Consider the following 18,109-nt stretch of genomic DNA (forward strand, 5'->3'; position numbering starts at 1 on the left):
GTCGTATGAAACTATAGACTTAGTATTTTGACTTCACAAATATCAATCTGAACCAGTGCTGCATTCAACATACCACTGAAACACAAAAATCGATGTTTATCTGTGTTTTTTTTATATTTGCTTTTAAATTAAGAAACTGAGTAATATATAGTACTAAAATTTGAATTATAATCTACAGTTTGATACCAAAGTTAATGACATAAATTCATGAAAAAATAGTTCAATAAAATTTTGAATGCGAGTCAACAAACGAGATGACATGGCCTTTCACCTGTGACCCATCTCAAAAGGGTTAATAATCTTAAATACCTCAATCAGTTACCCTCTAACTCTTTTTTTACAAAAGAAAACAATTACAGAGATTTTAACCTATCCTTAAATGACAACCTTTTTATCCCAGGTATCATCTCAGCAGACTTCCTAAGCTATCCAACATTTCAAGGTCCTAAGGTAAGGAGCCTAAAACTGAACACTGTACTCCAAATGTGGCCTAACCAATGACCTATACAACGATATTATAACCTATTTGGACTTGTATTTATTATTTCTGTAGATACAATTTAAAATCTGACTTGCCATGCCATTAGCAACAGTACATTGCTTGGATGGCTAAAAGAGACTGATCAACCACTACACCAAGATCCATTTCTTTCATAACACTGTTAAGGTTATTCCTGTCCAAATTATACTTATAATTCAAATTATGATAATTCACATGCATTTATTATAATCAAAACCCATTTGCCATATATTTGCCCAATTCACTAAATGATCTAAATCCTTTTGTAAAGCAGTAGCATAGCATCCTCCTCATAACTAGCAACACAAAACCTTAATATCATCAGCAAATTTAAGTAATATATTGACCATTCCTTCATTTATGTGACTGATTTAAATCAAAGAGAGCAAAGGTCCTAACACTAAGCCCTGAGGTACCTCACTTGTGACAACATCAATCAACCCTCAGCTTTCTCCATCCAGTCACTCTTCTATCCAATTAGCTAACACACCTATACAGATAATTTTTTTACAAGCCTTTATGGTGGCACCTTGTAAAATGCATTCTAAAAATCCAGATGAAAAATTCTAAACTTTGTTAAATGAATTTACAAAGCATTTTTTGTCAGACTTTCCAAAACTTTTCCCACAACTGATGTAAGACTAATAGGCTTAAAATTACTGAGACAATTTTTGTCACCTCCCTTTAAGAGAGTAGTAACATTAGTCATCTTACAATTTTCTGCCCACTATTCAAGGACTTAAAAAACAAATAGTAGCAAGTGGATCACATATCCAATCATTAATCTCCATCAAAACCCTTAGGAGTTATGTACAATAAGTCAAGTGGAAGGTGGGCGAGCCGAGTATTATTGGTGACACATTATTCAAATATGTAAAGGAAATTTTGAGTCACGTGTCTTGTTAATAGAATGAATTCAAACTTAACATGGACAGTCTTTCAGTATTGCAAAGTCTGCCTGATTTAAAATTATCTGCAATAACTTACAAAAATTCACTGTTATTCTAAATAAAGGTTGCTTAAAATTAGCATTTAAATGAATGACCTAAAAGCACTAAATGGTGCTCTTTACTAGAATTAAACAGTTTTGTTGAATTTAATAAGTATTTTCAATTCATTTCACTGTGCTCCATCCAACAAAAAGGTCTACACTCAAGCAATTTTGGTTTGGTTACTGTAACTATGATTACCCCTCATGCATGTCATCAACTTTCAATGTTTGCATAAAGATATGTACACTATACTCATTACTTTAAGTTTCTGTGCTGTGCTACTGGGCATACTTTCATTCATGTGATTGAGTTGAAGAATCACAGTATTGTTCATTATCTAGAAGATGACTTAATACTAAACATAGGCTTTGTTTTAATTTCATGAAAACATAAAGACATTTTTATTGATGATTTATTAGATAACCAAGTCACTACTGGTATGTCCTATTGGATGTAAAGTTTATTTTGGGCATCAAACAAATATTTTAATAGATAATTATGGAAAAATCCTACATTGTTTTCATACGTTTTTATTTCTAGAGACCTCAATATACACCCTTTTAAAACTTTTTACAATGTACCCTCCTTTGAATGATGATATGCAATTCAAATGATATTCCAAATGAGCCAAACCACTTTAAAATCAGTTAAACCTAACCTTTCTTACCAGAAAATGTTCATAAATCTTAGTTCCTATATTACACTTAAAAGCATTACACTAACAACACAAGCTAATTTTTTCCACATAAAGGTTTACAAAGTTGCAACATTTGAAAAGTTCAGAATAACATTAAGAAACATATTTTTATTCACTGGGAAGATGAAATATACTTACTCCAACACCATAGGGTTTATAAAAACTGTGACACTACCAATTAACTTCATTAAGCCAGCAACCAGCAATTCTGGAGCAAACGTTTTTACTACTGGGCCAAGAATATTAACATGTGCATATCTTGAAGTTTCATCATCTTTGCTGGAAATACAAAACAATGAAAAAAATAATATAATCACTAACAGGGATAATTCTGTAACGTTTCAACTCCAAAAATTATAGGCATAAAAAGTTTGATACAGTTAAACTATGAGCATTTTCAAATGCACTGAAGTAAGCATAATGTATATTCATGCTACTCTGCAGTCAATTAATCAGAACACTATTTCTGAAGATACATATGAAAATATTTCTTAGCAAGTTTAAAGATCTTAATTATTGGTTAAAAATTGAATTATATCTCATTTTTCTTTTAAGGAACAAAGTACATGCAGTACCAAATAATCAACTTTAACTTTAATCACTTTAAGTACAACCTAAATGCTTTCTCCAAGACAGGTATCCAGTGTTTGTTAAAATCCAGAACTAGTTTTCCTGATTCATTCTCTGGACTTAAGATCCACATTTCTGATTTCACTAGTGGTTTCTTGTATCCTAGAATAGCCAGTCTAAAAAAAAAATTAAGTAAAAATACTTCACTATTGATACAAAAATATTGGTTGAAACAGAGAGATAATCTCTCTGTAAATACTTATCTTAATTACATGTGTTTGAATATTATAACTTTTAAAACCAACATGTATACTAATAAATAATGCATTATATTATAATTTGAAAAAAAAAATGCTGAAAATAAACAAATGATGTAAGATAACAATGGATTATAGTAATAGCTATTACAACTTCAATATCCATGACACAAAGTAAAACACACCTAACTAGTCCAACATGATAAAAACACGTACACAAATGGTTTAACGTTCCATCATATCTTTTAATAACTATGCATTGTTAAAGAAAAATATGTTAAATGAATTTATTAAAGAACAAAAATATTTCAACTTTGTGACACCTGGTGTCAGATGTGTATACAACACAAACCCTTTGAAAGCTGATGTGTACTCAGAGTGCACTCTACTTTTTTCTTAATTAAAACTTCTATCCTTGTTGCAACAATTATTAATCAAATATAAAAAAAAAGTGCATTCACTGACAATTACTTATTAAATGCTGATATTTTATATATATTATCCAAACTTTATAGATTACATCAAGAAATAATTTTCCTAAAATAGACTTTAAACACTTATTCAAAAAAAATGTTAAAATAGAGCTACGTTTTTGAATGTATACAATTCAAAATATATGTTTAGAAGAGCTGCTGTAAAACTTGTATGTTATAGGTTTGACTTTTAAAGTATAAGGCTCCCATAAACAAGGAGTGGGGGCAAAGAGTTTGAGACAGAAAAATTAACATTTTTATATCAGTGGAAGCTACAATGTAGAGAACTTAAAAATATTAGAAACTGTATCTCAGCTGGGTATGTGTGTGCTGAGGAGGCAATATGAGGTCTGTCATTGTTCCACTTCATCACAGTGGGCACTCTCCCTGCCAAAAAACCATAAACTTGCTCAAATTTTACCACTTTTTAATAAATTAATACCATTATTCACGATTTAAAAATTACTCACCCTGTGAACCACCAAAATGTTATCTTTGACAAGAATGAAGCTTTTTCTTCAGGACAAACTTTCTAATGTGAGTTCAAAAGGAAGAAAAAATTAGGCACAACACAAATCTTAAGTATAGATATACATCAAACATTCATTTACAATCATATCTATCAAGCTATGAAGTTTCAGCATTAGTTTTGATAACATTGACGGATAACATTGTCATACTTGTGAAACAACTATTATGAAACTAAGATGATTCCTTTGTCACAATTATTCAGGCTTATGCCAATATTTTCTTATCTTGGACTACCGGTGAAAAAGGAATGATAAAATTCAAAAAGTTTTTTATGTATGTAAAAAAATATTTCTACAATTTTTTATTTTTCACTGAAACCTACTCATGAAAAAACATTTGAAAACATTTTAACATAACTTCCCACTGGTGTTAATACAACTATAATCATTAATTTCTAACCAAGATGACTGCTCCTATTATTTGTGACTTTAATCAACCATATAATCAGAGAAATGAGTTTATTTTGAAGTGAGTGGATGGAATAATACAAAAGTTTTCAAGTGAAATCATTTAAATGCACAATGGTTATAAAAGTCCACGATGTGTGTGTGTGCACCCTTGTATGGCTTCTACTATTTTTATACAAGTACACATACATTAATTATCTAAACTACAGATATAAATATAAATCCATAGTCTTTATAATCATTTTGACCTATTGCTAGAAAAATAAATTCAAACCTTTATGATTTCATTGTATAATTCTATTTTGTTCTGTTTAAAATCTCAGTACATTTTGAACATGAAGAAATTGAGAGTTTATATTTGAGTCTGAAATTTTTTTTCAAATGAAATATGAGAAGGCAATCAGAATATATTGCAAGTGATATAATCAGGAAGATACTATCAAACATGAGCTCTGTTTTGAGTTTAATATATTAGCTTTGTTTTAGCATAATAACTTCTCTCAAAGTAATTTTGTTTCTATGAAATTATTCAAAATGAAGAAAATGAGCTTTTGCTAACCTAGAGTAAAAACAATCCAAAGGGTAGAATTTATTTTATAAGAATACATCATGGCCTTTTACATGTTGGGATTTTGTTTGAATAATCTTACTGTTAAAGCTATTCTTTATTTACAATATAACTGAAGACAAAAAAACAAAAAAACAGTAAAATCGAAGCTAGCCGAAATTTTGATAACAGATTATTAATCACTGGAAGAATGTTTTTGCTTTAGATATTGTTAAAAGTTTAAAATAAAACCTTCCTGTGATAAAATGTTCTATTATGTGGGAACATTAGATCAAGACTTACCTTACAAACTTGATCAAAAGCTGGAACTGGTTTTTTATCAGCAAAACAAGACAAAATAAATAAACTGACCACAACAGGGAAGAAGATCATCGTGACCACAAAATTAAATCTGCTTTCTAATTTGGCATAACTTGTTTCCTAAAGGAAAGTAAATAAAATGAAAATATTGTTTCCTGCACAACTTAATGAAAATATTAATACTACACAAGCTGAACATATTACTTCAAATATTTCATACATGCCTTAATTATTTGAACAACATCATTCAAAATTATTCACTCAATTAATAATTATGCACATCCAAAAGCTACATAAACAAAGTTTATCACATATCACATACACTCAGCACAAATTTAACTATGTTACCTGGATATAAATGTATCATACTATTAATTAAATAAAGCATAAATAACCTGGTTAAAAGCACCAACAGTAGCTAAATTTTTAATTACACGTACTAACTTTGTCTTCAATTTTTATATAACACAAAAATGACCTCTTTAAAAACATTCCATTCCCAAAAGATAAATGTGAACAGCAACCTGATCAAATGTTCTAAGGAGGATGGATCGATACTGGATAAGACTTCCCATCAGTAAAAACAACCAGAACATAAAGAGGACTCCTGAAGTTTGCATCCCTTTTTTAACTCCAAAACATATGAATAAAAATGCCAGTAGCTGTAAAGATAGAAATTTATATTTTAAAAATTTATTTTAATAATGGCAGCATTAAAAAGCAAAGATACTTCATATAAAAAATATCTCAATGAGGAAAACAGCAAAAGCAATTGAAATTAACACTATGTACAAATTAAAAATGTTTTTGTGATCACGTTTGTACTGGTATAGGTTATATATATAAACAATTCATGTTTTTTAACGGAAAGAAAACACACTGACTACTAAATTAATTCAAAAGTAAAAAAATGTTAAACTTGCATCAATAAATATATGTAAATACCATAAATACAGAACATTACACACACATACATATATAAATTTTTGTAAATAGTTCAGCATTTTCTTTGCAGTGTGACAGCTTAATATTATGACTTTGGATGAATTTGCCTGATATTCTCATGCCCGTATGCAGAATGCTTGAAAGGGGGGGGGGGTTAATTTGTGAGATTAAAATTCAATACATATTGTGCAAAGTACAATCAATCAACATGCAAAGTATGTTAATGCTATAGGGGTCTGGAGGCATGCCCCCCAGAACATTTGCAAAAAATAGGTGCTATAAGATTAAATTTTGCATGAAATATAGTTTACATAATTGCATGGCTGTTCACATAAAATCCAAAACATCCAATGAAAAGTCAATAAATCATTATTCTTTGTAACACTGCATGGGGAGCTAGGCTTAAATTAGCATAATCATGTATATTTTATTATAGAAAAGTACTGCACTATCAACATGCAGAGTAGTTATTAACTGTTAAATTATATTACTAATTTAAACAATTCTGTACAACAATAGTGTATTAGCTATTTCCATCATTGGCTATTGCTTCATTCTTATGGAGTGCTTTCTCATAAATAACTTACATACAATTTCTATGTTGATAACAGTGTCATAATGATTATTGATTAAAGCTAGAGCACTCAGTCTTTCTTCAGCTTGTGTACACCTCAGGTAATTATTCAACTGGGAGAGAGAGCAGATGCCAAACATTCACATGGACATGAACTTAATGGCAGTGTGGCAAAGAGTTTCAGTAACATAAAGATATCTGGTACACTGTATTGCATGGAATGTTCTAGACTGCTGTCGGGGTATAAATATGTGTCAAAAGATTATTATTTAGATCTAGACTGCATGATTGTGAGTTTAGCAATAAAGAGTGTATAGTGACAATTTTTAAAGTGAAATTATCACAGACTGTATTGTAATAACAGAGCAGAGAAGAATAATTAATCTTGTCAATTGTGTTCTAAAGTAAATAAACCAGTCTGTGTGGAGTTTGACAAAAAATGAGACAATTATTTAAAGCTATGGATACAACTGTGGTAACCAACAGTGTAATTAACACTTGTATATACATTTGACTTGTTATAATATATTATTTTAAAACAGATAAACTGTGTTGCTGCTTGTTTATTGTTGAAATTTATTGCCAACAAGTCTCAGGTACCTACTTTAAAAAATCCAGCCTACAAAACCAGTAGCATTACAGCCTTGAGCTTCTAATTATAAAGTGTCAACAGAAGCTATTGCATGCAACTATTTCAAGCTCGGCTAAAGAAATTAGTATAATTTGTGACAGTTTCTTGCACTTTAGAAAGATAGGCTCAAGTCAAGACAATCATTTTTGAGCCCCTCAAGAAATAAAGCTCAGTCAGACTATAATATGGAAGAAATCTATTAGAGTTAGATCTTCCATAACTGTCATATCATGGCTGATTAATACAAACAGTTATTCTTTTGTCAGCATGAACTTTTATTGAGAACACACACAACTGAGTATAGGGCAACTTTGTTTTTCATTCTTCTTCACTGCCACCTTGTGGTCATTTCTATAAAAACATTCATAACAATAATTTAGTCCAGTCTTTCTGATCAAGCAGGGAAATCTTTTATGTATTTAAATTGCAATTCTATTATATTCACACGCATCTTAACATGCTTATATACTAGATTAATTTTACTATGATTACTTATAACTCAAGCCTATAAAAGAATATAAAGATTTTGAAAGTAAAGCTTTACTAATCTTATTTTTCATTTACAAATGCAAACTTTGAAAAAAATATTACAAGTTAGAGTGATCATAATTATATAAATGATTATAAGTGTCTCCTAGACTAATGTTACTTACAAATGTTATCAACTTGATGAATGGTGTGTAATAATCAACTGGATATACTTCTTTTTCTGAAGTATAAAGAATAATCCCATGGATTAATTCGATGAGTGATAGACATACCAGTACCCCAGTCAGTAACTATACAAAATATAAAACAATGTAATCAAATACGCAAAAGTGAACATAATATTGTTTACACTTCTAACTCTGTACATTCCTCAAAAACTAATGAATTATGCTTATATTTACAACAATGACAATAATATAATTTGTATATGATTCTTCAGGTGAACATATACCGCAAAGTATGAACTAAACATATTTTCAACTAAGTCAATTAAAGGAAAATGAATAGCACTATCATAAATGTTAAAGAAACGCGAATAATGCAGAATAAATTATGCAATTACTTTATATTATATAACTCTAAATTTACCTACATGCTGCTTAATGTGTGAACAAACACATACTGCAAGTATTCAACCCTTAAAAGAAGTACTACTTACTTAAGTACATTCAATAAACATGTTTATGTAAAAAAATATCTCAGGAGCTTTTACAACTTTTGTTCATTTTATTTATTTCTAATTTAAAACTTCTTACAACAGTTTATGAGAGAAGTGAAATAATGTGACAGTTAATTTGGCAGGATAATGCCAACATTTGTATCTATAGTTAACCCAAAACAGATCAAATAGGATATGGTTAAAAACACTAATAAATATTACTAAATAGTTGGAATAATCGAAAACAGTAATAAATAGATAAACTAACTGATTATTTTCATGATATTAATCAATTTAATCATAATTTTGATTAAGTGATTATTTTATGGGGCATTAATTGATGTAATCAAATCTCATAAATAATCAATTATATCAATTTAATTACCCAACTATAGTAAAACTACTAACACAAATTACACAAGGTTCAATGTTTCATTCATTCATGTTAGTACCAACCTCATCACTACAACATCTAAAGGCATTGAAAAATTGGTGTCAAATAATTATTTGTTTGTCTGGTACCATTTCTCATAAAAGTTATTCAAAATTATAAATGTATTTCATACAATTTTAAAAAGGATTACAATTTATTTTTCAAATCTTAAAACAAATATAACATATATTTAAATTTTTGAATTCAAGACTCAGTCAGTAAAGATTGCTTTGCATTCTAATTTCTTAAAATTTCTTTTGGATTGAAGAAAATCTAAAAAAGTAGTAAAATTCAGATCTTCAAAACAACCAAAGATTAGTTAAACCATGTGAATTGACAGAATATTCAAACTACTTGACCAATCTAAGTTATGATGAACCTTGCAACATTAAATCTTTAGTTCTTTATCTTAGCTTTATGTATCTGTATATTGTATATGTATAATTCATTTCAATTTAGTTAACAATTTTTTTTCAGAATTTTGTGTATAATAGATTTATTTCAAAAGTACTGTTTTACAGATCAAAGTTTTATTACTTAATAAGAAGTTGTTAAATTGATTTGCTTTCTTTGTAAATATGAATAGCTGACTCTTTGGTTGGATTTGGTATACTGTGTAGGTCAAGTTTCTGTACACAGAATTATTAGAGGTATGGGTTGTATTGAGATGATGCAAGCCCAACAAGGTAACAATCATTGGGGTTGCAGATATAGTGAGTGGTGTTTATCGAATTTAATCATTTCCTATAGCCAGCAAGCCATATAGGTGTGCTTCTTTATTAATGTAAAAAAATGATTGATTTGTTGATGAACTTCATCAAAAGTGTGTCAGTAACTAATATATTTATGCCTCACTTTCACAGTCTTTGTTGAATTGAAAAAAAAAAAACTAGGAAAAAATAGACATCATGATCTGCATTTGACATTTAAAATTAGTTGTTCTTGTATCTGATTTCCAGATCAGCTTACATGATGAAGTGGTTCTGATATCTGTTAATTTTTAATGAACTAACAGACAATTCAAGTTTTACTTAAATTTTATGCTAGTGTTAGTTGACTGAAATTTTCACTGGTAATCAAAATAGGCTGAAGGGTTTCTATTATCTGAGCAGCTTTCCTAGCATTAATATATATAAAAAACAAATTACAAACACTTTTTGTTGCATTTATCCATGTCCATGGAACTTTCTGCTGCTGACTTCTAACTAAAAACAAAATCTCCACAGGAGAGAAAACCCACAAAAAAGCACAGGGTATCCACATCAATACTGTATTCTGAAAACATGGTGTGAAGTCTGGTGTTGTGGAGTACCATATGAGAGTAAGGTCCTGAAATATAGGGAAAAAAAGGTAACATAATTAAACATTTGCTTGTTCTGCTACAAAAATAATCAATTCTAGGATTATTCAATTACAAAAATAAAATATCTATGTATATTTGTGAATATACAATGAGATGTCTTCATGATATGTGTGCTCAGAGTCCAAAACCCTGACATAGTAGACCATTAATTGATTTTAACAATCTAACAAGTGCTTGGACTCCCTGAGCCCAAGTCCAGGCAGGCTCTTCAGTAGTTCAAGTCATCACAGTCTATTTATGTATTTTAATGCAATTAAAACTTTCAAAATGCATAATGAAATGATTAAACATATATGAAAATATTTATACATACTACTTTACATGACATACAAACAGGGATGTAACTCCACACAACCAAAAACTTAGGCCTATTGAAGTTACACTAAAAATAAATCACAGCCAAACTTTTAATAAACATTAACAACTTTCATATTAATTAAAAACCTAATGTGCTAGAAATAACTGATTCAGTTAGAAAAAGTGTTTTCATGTGGTTTACTAATACTGCAACAAGAAAACATTTTATATACACCTGTTTAGAGGACAAAATAATTCTACACAATCAAGTAAAAATCTACAGAATGTTTTTATTGCTTAATACTTAAAACTTCTCTATAATAATGAAGTGTCAGTAGAAAGTAGAACCTTTTTCCAATGATATACAAATAAGCTAAAATAGAAGGGTTAGGTTTTCAGGAGCTAATAAATATCTGATATAGATATCTATTCAAAAGAATAATTCATAATCTTGATGGTTATTGATTCTACAGATATGCATTTAAATCAGGCAAGTCTAAATAGTCTCTTCCATCAATATTATAATGTAAACTAGCTTTTGCATTAAAAAAATGTATATGAAAAGTTATATAATGTAATATACATAGCTCTATGTATATATTTATACACACACACATATATATATATGTCATCTACATATTTCACTCTTAAGAACTGATAAATATTACTGGAGACATTGACAACAAACCTGATAAACAAAACAAACATTTCGTGAAGAGGACAGGTTTTTATCACAACCAATGCTGATAAGAAAAGCCAATTTGTGCTTGGTACCATGACCTTCAAATATCTCAGTAAGATTCAAATGGAAAGAAATAATATGCAGAACCTATATATTTTTAACAAATATATTAACATGATTGTTCTCAAAGTGAGCTTCTGCTTCAAAAGGAACAGACTAAATCAAGATAAAGTTACTTTTCTTTCTTTTAGCTGTTATTACATCCTATAACAATTAAGTCTACAAAATCTTGAATGCACTTTCTTTATATCCTTTTTATGTTGTAAACAGTTACTTTTTTCAAAACATTTAATGAAAGTAAACAATATATATATATGAATAGGTTTCTAAAAATCCACCAAATGAAAAACTTACACAAAAATGAAATACATTATTTTATCTGATAAAATATACGAGTCCAATTCAAAACATGATTACTAACAGATATTTAACAGATGCTGAATAATCTTACTGTGATGTACAAAAACATATGACTCAAAAAAATATTTTCCAAAATTATAAACTAACCTCTATTCCAAATAATCACATTTAACTTATATAGCTGAATTAATAAGGCTAGAGTTTGAACTTAGCTAGCTCAAAAGTGTAAATGTAAACCTTTCAGCTACTCCATCAATTTTAATAATGGACAAGCAAGTTGCTAGCTTGGCCACATGAGGTCACAACTGTTGTATGTAGTGGCAAGTGCTGAGTCTTGGTATAGTCACTTGAAAGATTCAAAGCTAAGACAAGATATCAAGCAGACTTGCAAAGATCACTGGAAAGACAGTTGAAATAGCTATGAAATTAGCTCTATCAGGAGGAGGTAGCATATGTGCTCTCACTGGCAAAGGGATGACTACATTCTGAAGCTAAAGAAGTGCTTTTTGGCACAAGGTGCATCCATATACTGGGAAGATAAGGTGGACTGGACCCAAGAAGTCTCAGGAACCAGTACAGACCACATTAGCAGCTGTGCAGGTAAGCAAGCCAGCTCATCAACCAGCCTCTACCTTGAATCAACAAAGGAGCCACCTTTTTTTATTTTATGGGCAGATTTGGGTGTAGTGTATATATATGTTTAACATGTCCTCATCTGCCCATATAAAGGAGTATGCGTGAAAAAGGATCAATGAAAAGTTTTATTTCTATTATATATTTTACTATGTGATTTTAAGCAAATATAAGAATGTTTTTAATGTTTCTTTATTCATGCAGGTGTTAAATTTTGTGATTCTTTTATTTTATTATTCATTTTTTTTCATTATTGCATTAGATTTCAGAAAAGTACAATGGTTTTCTTGATTTTATCCATGCATTTTTGTTTAAAGGTCATATAAGACTGGACTTTTCATGAGGGGGCAGCTTTCAATCAGTGCTAGAACTAAATTCAAAACAAATTCATTGTTAAAGTGTCTCCATTCTGTTTTTATTTTTATATTTCTTAAACTATCCACTCTTAAAGAATGCAAGGTATGTCTGTGTTTTGCTTATTTCTTTTAGTCTCAGCTGATGGTCATGCAACTATGTACTTGTACATTGCTTTTTAAATGTTAAAGGGCATTTTTATACTGTATGACATATTAGATATTTCTTAAGGATTTGATTTCATATTTTAAAGGGCCACATTAAATATTCCAATAAACTTAGAGTTTGCTTAATCATGTCTTTATTGTAAAAGGCATGATCTAATAATTTCAAATATAGTTTAAAGATTCTTTATATTAATTATGAATTATTAGGTATGATCTTGTATTTTTGGGTAATTATAGTCAAAAGGTATTTCATTTGCAATATTTTGTATTGCAACTTTAATATATTGATCTTAAAGTATAATTGAAGAGCTTTCTTTTAATGTATGATGTTTTCAAATCATTATTAAAAGTTGTTTTTGTGTGGCAAATGTGATTCATTGTCAGTGTTGTGATGACCATGTAGCATATATGCAATCTTAGGGACAAAGAAAAGTTAATGTGATCCTTAGATATGGTGCAAGTTTAAAGATTATTGGATATAAAGTTAATTTAAATTATCAGCTTGAGAGCAAGTGGAAACAAAGAGAGGAAAATATGTGCATATATGTTTCTATCTGCTTTTAGCTATATAGCAATTTTTAAAGTTCTTCATTTGTCTAATTTTGATGCAGTTTTGGCATAAACACAGGACCAGAAAACTACTGAAGTTACCTAGTTCAAGTTGCTTTGTTCTTTACAGCAGATAACATCTATTCTGCCCAAGGGAATATTGCAGTAATGTCACATATCTATGTTAAAGGCTCACCAGCCAAAATGAACAATGTTTGTACATTAGTTACAATACAAGGGTCATGAAGTGACACTATTGACTGGACAAAGAAACCAAGTTTACTCATTGAATTCAAGTGTATTTTCTTGGTTCAGTTCTACTAGGAGATCTTGGAGTAAAGACTTTATTTTGAGATTATGTTTTAGTTCTCTAGAGATTGATCCCAAGAGAGTAAAAAGCTGTGGAACTGAGCACCAACCAGTAGATTATTCACTGTAGTCCTGTCTGCACAAATATGTATGCTGTGTTTACTTTTTGTTTGATCGGTATAAATATTTTTCTCATTTTCTCAAACTTGTTCAGTCATTTATTTTTAACACAATATTAAAACTCAGTCAAGTTTTCAAACACAGACTAAACAAATTTCCTGGTTTACTTTGCTGTTATTAGTTGATCTATCTTATTCTTATGAGGAAAAAATGTCTCCTGAGAATACCACACATGCATACAAAAAGAAGGTGGAACAATCCAGACTCAGAGGGAGTATTGCCAGAGCTGCAGACTCTGGGACTGGGGACCAAAAATGTAAAAGCTTGATGTCAAGGAGAGTCACAAATGCAATGATAAGAAGACTCCTAAAATGGGAACAGATTCAAAGAAATACTAGGAGATGTAAGAACCACTCTGTTGGAAGGATTCAGTCCAGGTGAGATAGTCAATCTTCCACTAAATTCAAAGCTAAAAGAATGTGGAAGACCAAGAATTAAGTGGTGTTTTGAGTGCAAATATTGAGCTCAAGAACAAGAAAGCAGAGTCCCAAAAGTCAGTACTTCCCTGTTGGTTGATGTAATAGATGAGAGTGAAATTATTGAATATATCAAAACAGGATGTCCAGACAGCTGTAACAAAAGATGTTGGCAAGCCCATTGTACTGCTCATATCTCAAGGACAGTGATGTGGAAAGATCACTATGCAGGAAATCAAACATCCAGAATCACATCTCACCCAACTGGAGAGGTAACCATGAACAGGTGTAAGTCTGAGCAGGATGGAGGAAGACAGATACTCAGTGTTATGTGGAAACGTTTGAGCCACTGTGACAGTGAGAGGTAAAAAGACAGAGGTAGAGAAATGAGATAACACAGATGATCTCAGGGTATTTTCCAGTTATCTGCTAAAATCCACTGAAGGGGAAATAAAAAAGGAGATTTCCAGAGGAAGAAGGTTCATGAAAGAAAATAACTCCAGGAGTAGGCAGAGAAGAAGATACAAAAGCCTACAAAACCAGAAGTTCCATATCTCAGAAATGTAAAGGAAAATGTTCAGCCTACTCAGCAAAAGAGGTCATAAAAACTAAAAATGGGTAAGATGCAGAATGGGAATTGATACTGGCACAAATGAGCAGACTCTCAAAGGAGAAGGAAGGTTTCAACATATGATGCCTCCTTTGACATGGCTAAGAAATGCCAAACATTCATATAGTGTTTGAAATGTAGATAAAAAAAAAGTGCATTTTCTATGTGAGGTAAAAACAGACAGGTGAGAGCCCTGAAAGACAAAGAAAGCTCCTGAGAGAAATGTGTGACCCAAGCTCCTATAGGTTCAAAGATACGGGGTGGTTTCAAAAACAATTGATCACAGGGCCCGTCAGGGGGACCACAAGAAGAGGAACTACCCAGAATAACTACTGCATGGAAGAAGGGTGGCAATTGGAGTTCCCCAAGATAAAACTGAGGGAGTATAATTTCAGAAATAAGGCATCCCAATCAAGCAAAATCCATAAACAAAGAAGCAAGTGAACTGAGCAACAGCCGAAGAAAAAACTTGGACAGCCTGAATAACAGGTTAGTGCAACCTTCTCCAGTAAGTCTGTCAGGGTAGCAATGCAGAGCCTCAAAAGGAAAGGGCACAGAGGACAGCAAACTAAGAAGGCAGGTAAGCAAAAGATGAGGATATATAGACTGAGGGTAAGAGATAGTCAAAGTAGAATAAAAAGGAAATCCCTAACCCAGGAGAAGATATTCAATGAATAGGAATACTAAAGAAAAAAGGAGCAAAAATTCAACCACAGACCACTGGGAAGGAGTCTTAAGTATGAGGATGATGTGGCAACTAAGAGTTAATATGAAGTAGAGACAGAAATAATCTGCAATAATGCAACAATCAAATGAGGAAGGAAAAGGGGAACAAAATTATATGAGTTAGGGTGTGTAAAAGAAGCTCCACAAAAAAATTAGCATAATCTACCGGAGTAAAGGAACAAATATCATATAACTGATTTATAAGTCAGTGAAAGACACAGGTGAGTGTTACCTGATCCTTGTCAAGGATAGAAGAACAAGAAGCAAAGGTAGGTTACAAGAAGAGCTGACCAAACTTGTCAAAAAATATGGCAGGCTCAGAAGAAGCTACAGAAGCAAGAGGATGTGAAATCTGGGTCCAAGATGAAGAATTTAGGATAGTCAACCACATACTTCATAATGGCAGAAACAGTGTTCACCAAGTAAAGGATGATATGTTAGGATCTCTGGATGTTTTAGAAACATTTAGTAGGTCCGGTATGTCATGATACTTTGTCCTTGGCCATTTTTGTAAGGTTGAAATTGAAATAATCAGCTTCTGTCTAAGAAACCATATCAAGATTCTGAAACACATATCTTCAAAATCTTTGTTAGATTAAAATAAATCAAAGTAATATAAGAAATTATAATACCTCATATCAGAACCTCTCATTGAAATTAATTCTAAAATATACATTTCTTCCTCGAAATAATGAATTTAAGGTAAGATTTGTTTGTAGTTATGCAAAAACTTACACAATGGGCTATCTGTGCTGTGCCCATCATTGGTATCAAAACCTGGTTTTTAGTGTTAAAAACCATCACTTACTGCTTAGTCACTGGGAGGGCATGAAGGTAAGAAAGATAACACTTTAACACTGAGTGTTATTGTTAATCAGAAGTTGTAAATAATAAGCGTAAAAATACCATAATTCTTAATGAAAAAACAACACGACAACTTCTTATAATTGTTTAATTTAAGAGACAATTGCGCTAAGCACTACCTAAAACTTAAAAGTAAATTCTAGATCTACTTTAACTTAATTATCTATTGTGTGTATTCAAATTTCATGGTTCAGCTCCCCATGATGCAGTGATAAACACTAACAGGTTTGTTATGAATTTCGCGCAAACGAGGGCTATTTGCTCTAATTTAGCAGTGTAAAACTAGAGGGAAGGCAGCTAGTTATCATCACCCACCGCCAACCCTTGGGCTACTCTTTTACCAATGAATAGTGGGTTTGACCGTAATTTTATAACGCCCCCACGGCTGAAAGGGCGAGCATGTTTGGTGTGACGGGGATTCGAACCCGCAGATTGAACACTAACAGAAACGCAAGGATGTAATCCCAAAGATGTACTGATAAGCATAGACTTAAATATGTAATACCATGTATGCTATGGGGCATTGAAATTCATTGCGTCTTCTGCGTACGATCTTGTGTGCTAACTTTTTATCAGAAATATATCAATCAATGCAATCATGGTACGTGTTTAAGTTTAATAACCAGGGGGGGGGGCAGAAATTAGAGTTATTTCTCTTCGCCCCTTTCTTGGCTTATGTGGTAATTTATAGATCTTGGTAGTTAAAGTTCGGGGAAATTAGGTGTAATTTCCGTGGTATTTTGATTATACTTTGATGATTTACCGTCGTCATGCGAGAGGAGAGTCCGATGCTACACTGGTAAACCTATATTAGTAGTGCTAGAACAGTAACGCCCTCTGATTTTAGTTGATTGGTTTTCCCCATTAACAACTTTTCAAAATGCAGCTATTGATCCTTTCACTCAGTGTTTACATAAATTACTAAAAATGTTTGCACACCAACATCAATGGTAATACTGGGAATACTACTAGCTACCTCACGTAAATATATACTTTAACATATTTAAGTAACCCATAACATGAAAATTTTCAAAAACACAAATCACATACCCAAAAATTCGATCCACAAAACTGATTTAGTGAAGTTTTCATCGTGTTCACCTAAAACAATTAATTATTATAATGCCATGGTCTGATATAAAAACATTTCATGGGAGATCGTCACGTAACACTTAACTACGCGTTCAAAACGTTAACGATTACGCAGGTCAGAGTCAAACTATACCTTACCTGGTAGCTCCGCCCCTTCAATCCTAGTAAAACCTAGTTGTTGCGTCATCGAGATCATGTGATTCTCACGCTCTCTATTTTCTAGAATTATCCTGTACTTTGGCGAATGTTCTAGTTCTTGCTGGATATAGGGTAGGCTGGTATATAAAAGAGGGGAAGGTAATGTGTGGATATATAGTGAGTAATTGAACTGCAGTCACAGAGTATTGTTGAAGTTAACGTTCCTTCGTTACAGTGTTGTTTTAGCGCGACTGTTGAGAATAA

The 18,109-nt window shown here is 31.3% G+C and overlaps 1 pseudogene; it reads right to left on the reverse strand.

Annotated features, from left to right (window-relative positions):
* LOC106469952 overlaps nucleotides 1-17,800 on the reverse strand; it is a 66,426-nt pseudogene extending 48,626 nt beyond the window's left edge.
* Between the last annotated feature and the right edge of the window lie 309 nt (nucleotides 17,801-18,109).

This window comes from Limulus polyphemus, unplaced genomic scaffold (genome assembly GCF_000517525.1).
Source record: "Limulus polyphemus unplaced genomic scaffold, Limulus_polyphemus-2.1.2 Scaffold3740, whole genome shotgun sequence".
NCBI classification, from domain to species: Eukaryota; Metazoa; Arthropoda; class Merostomata; order Xiphosura; family Limulidae; genus Limulus; species Limulus polyphemus.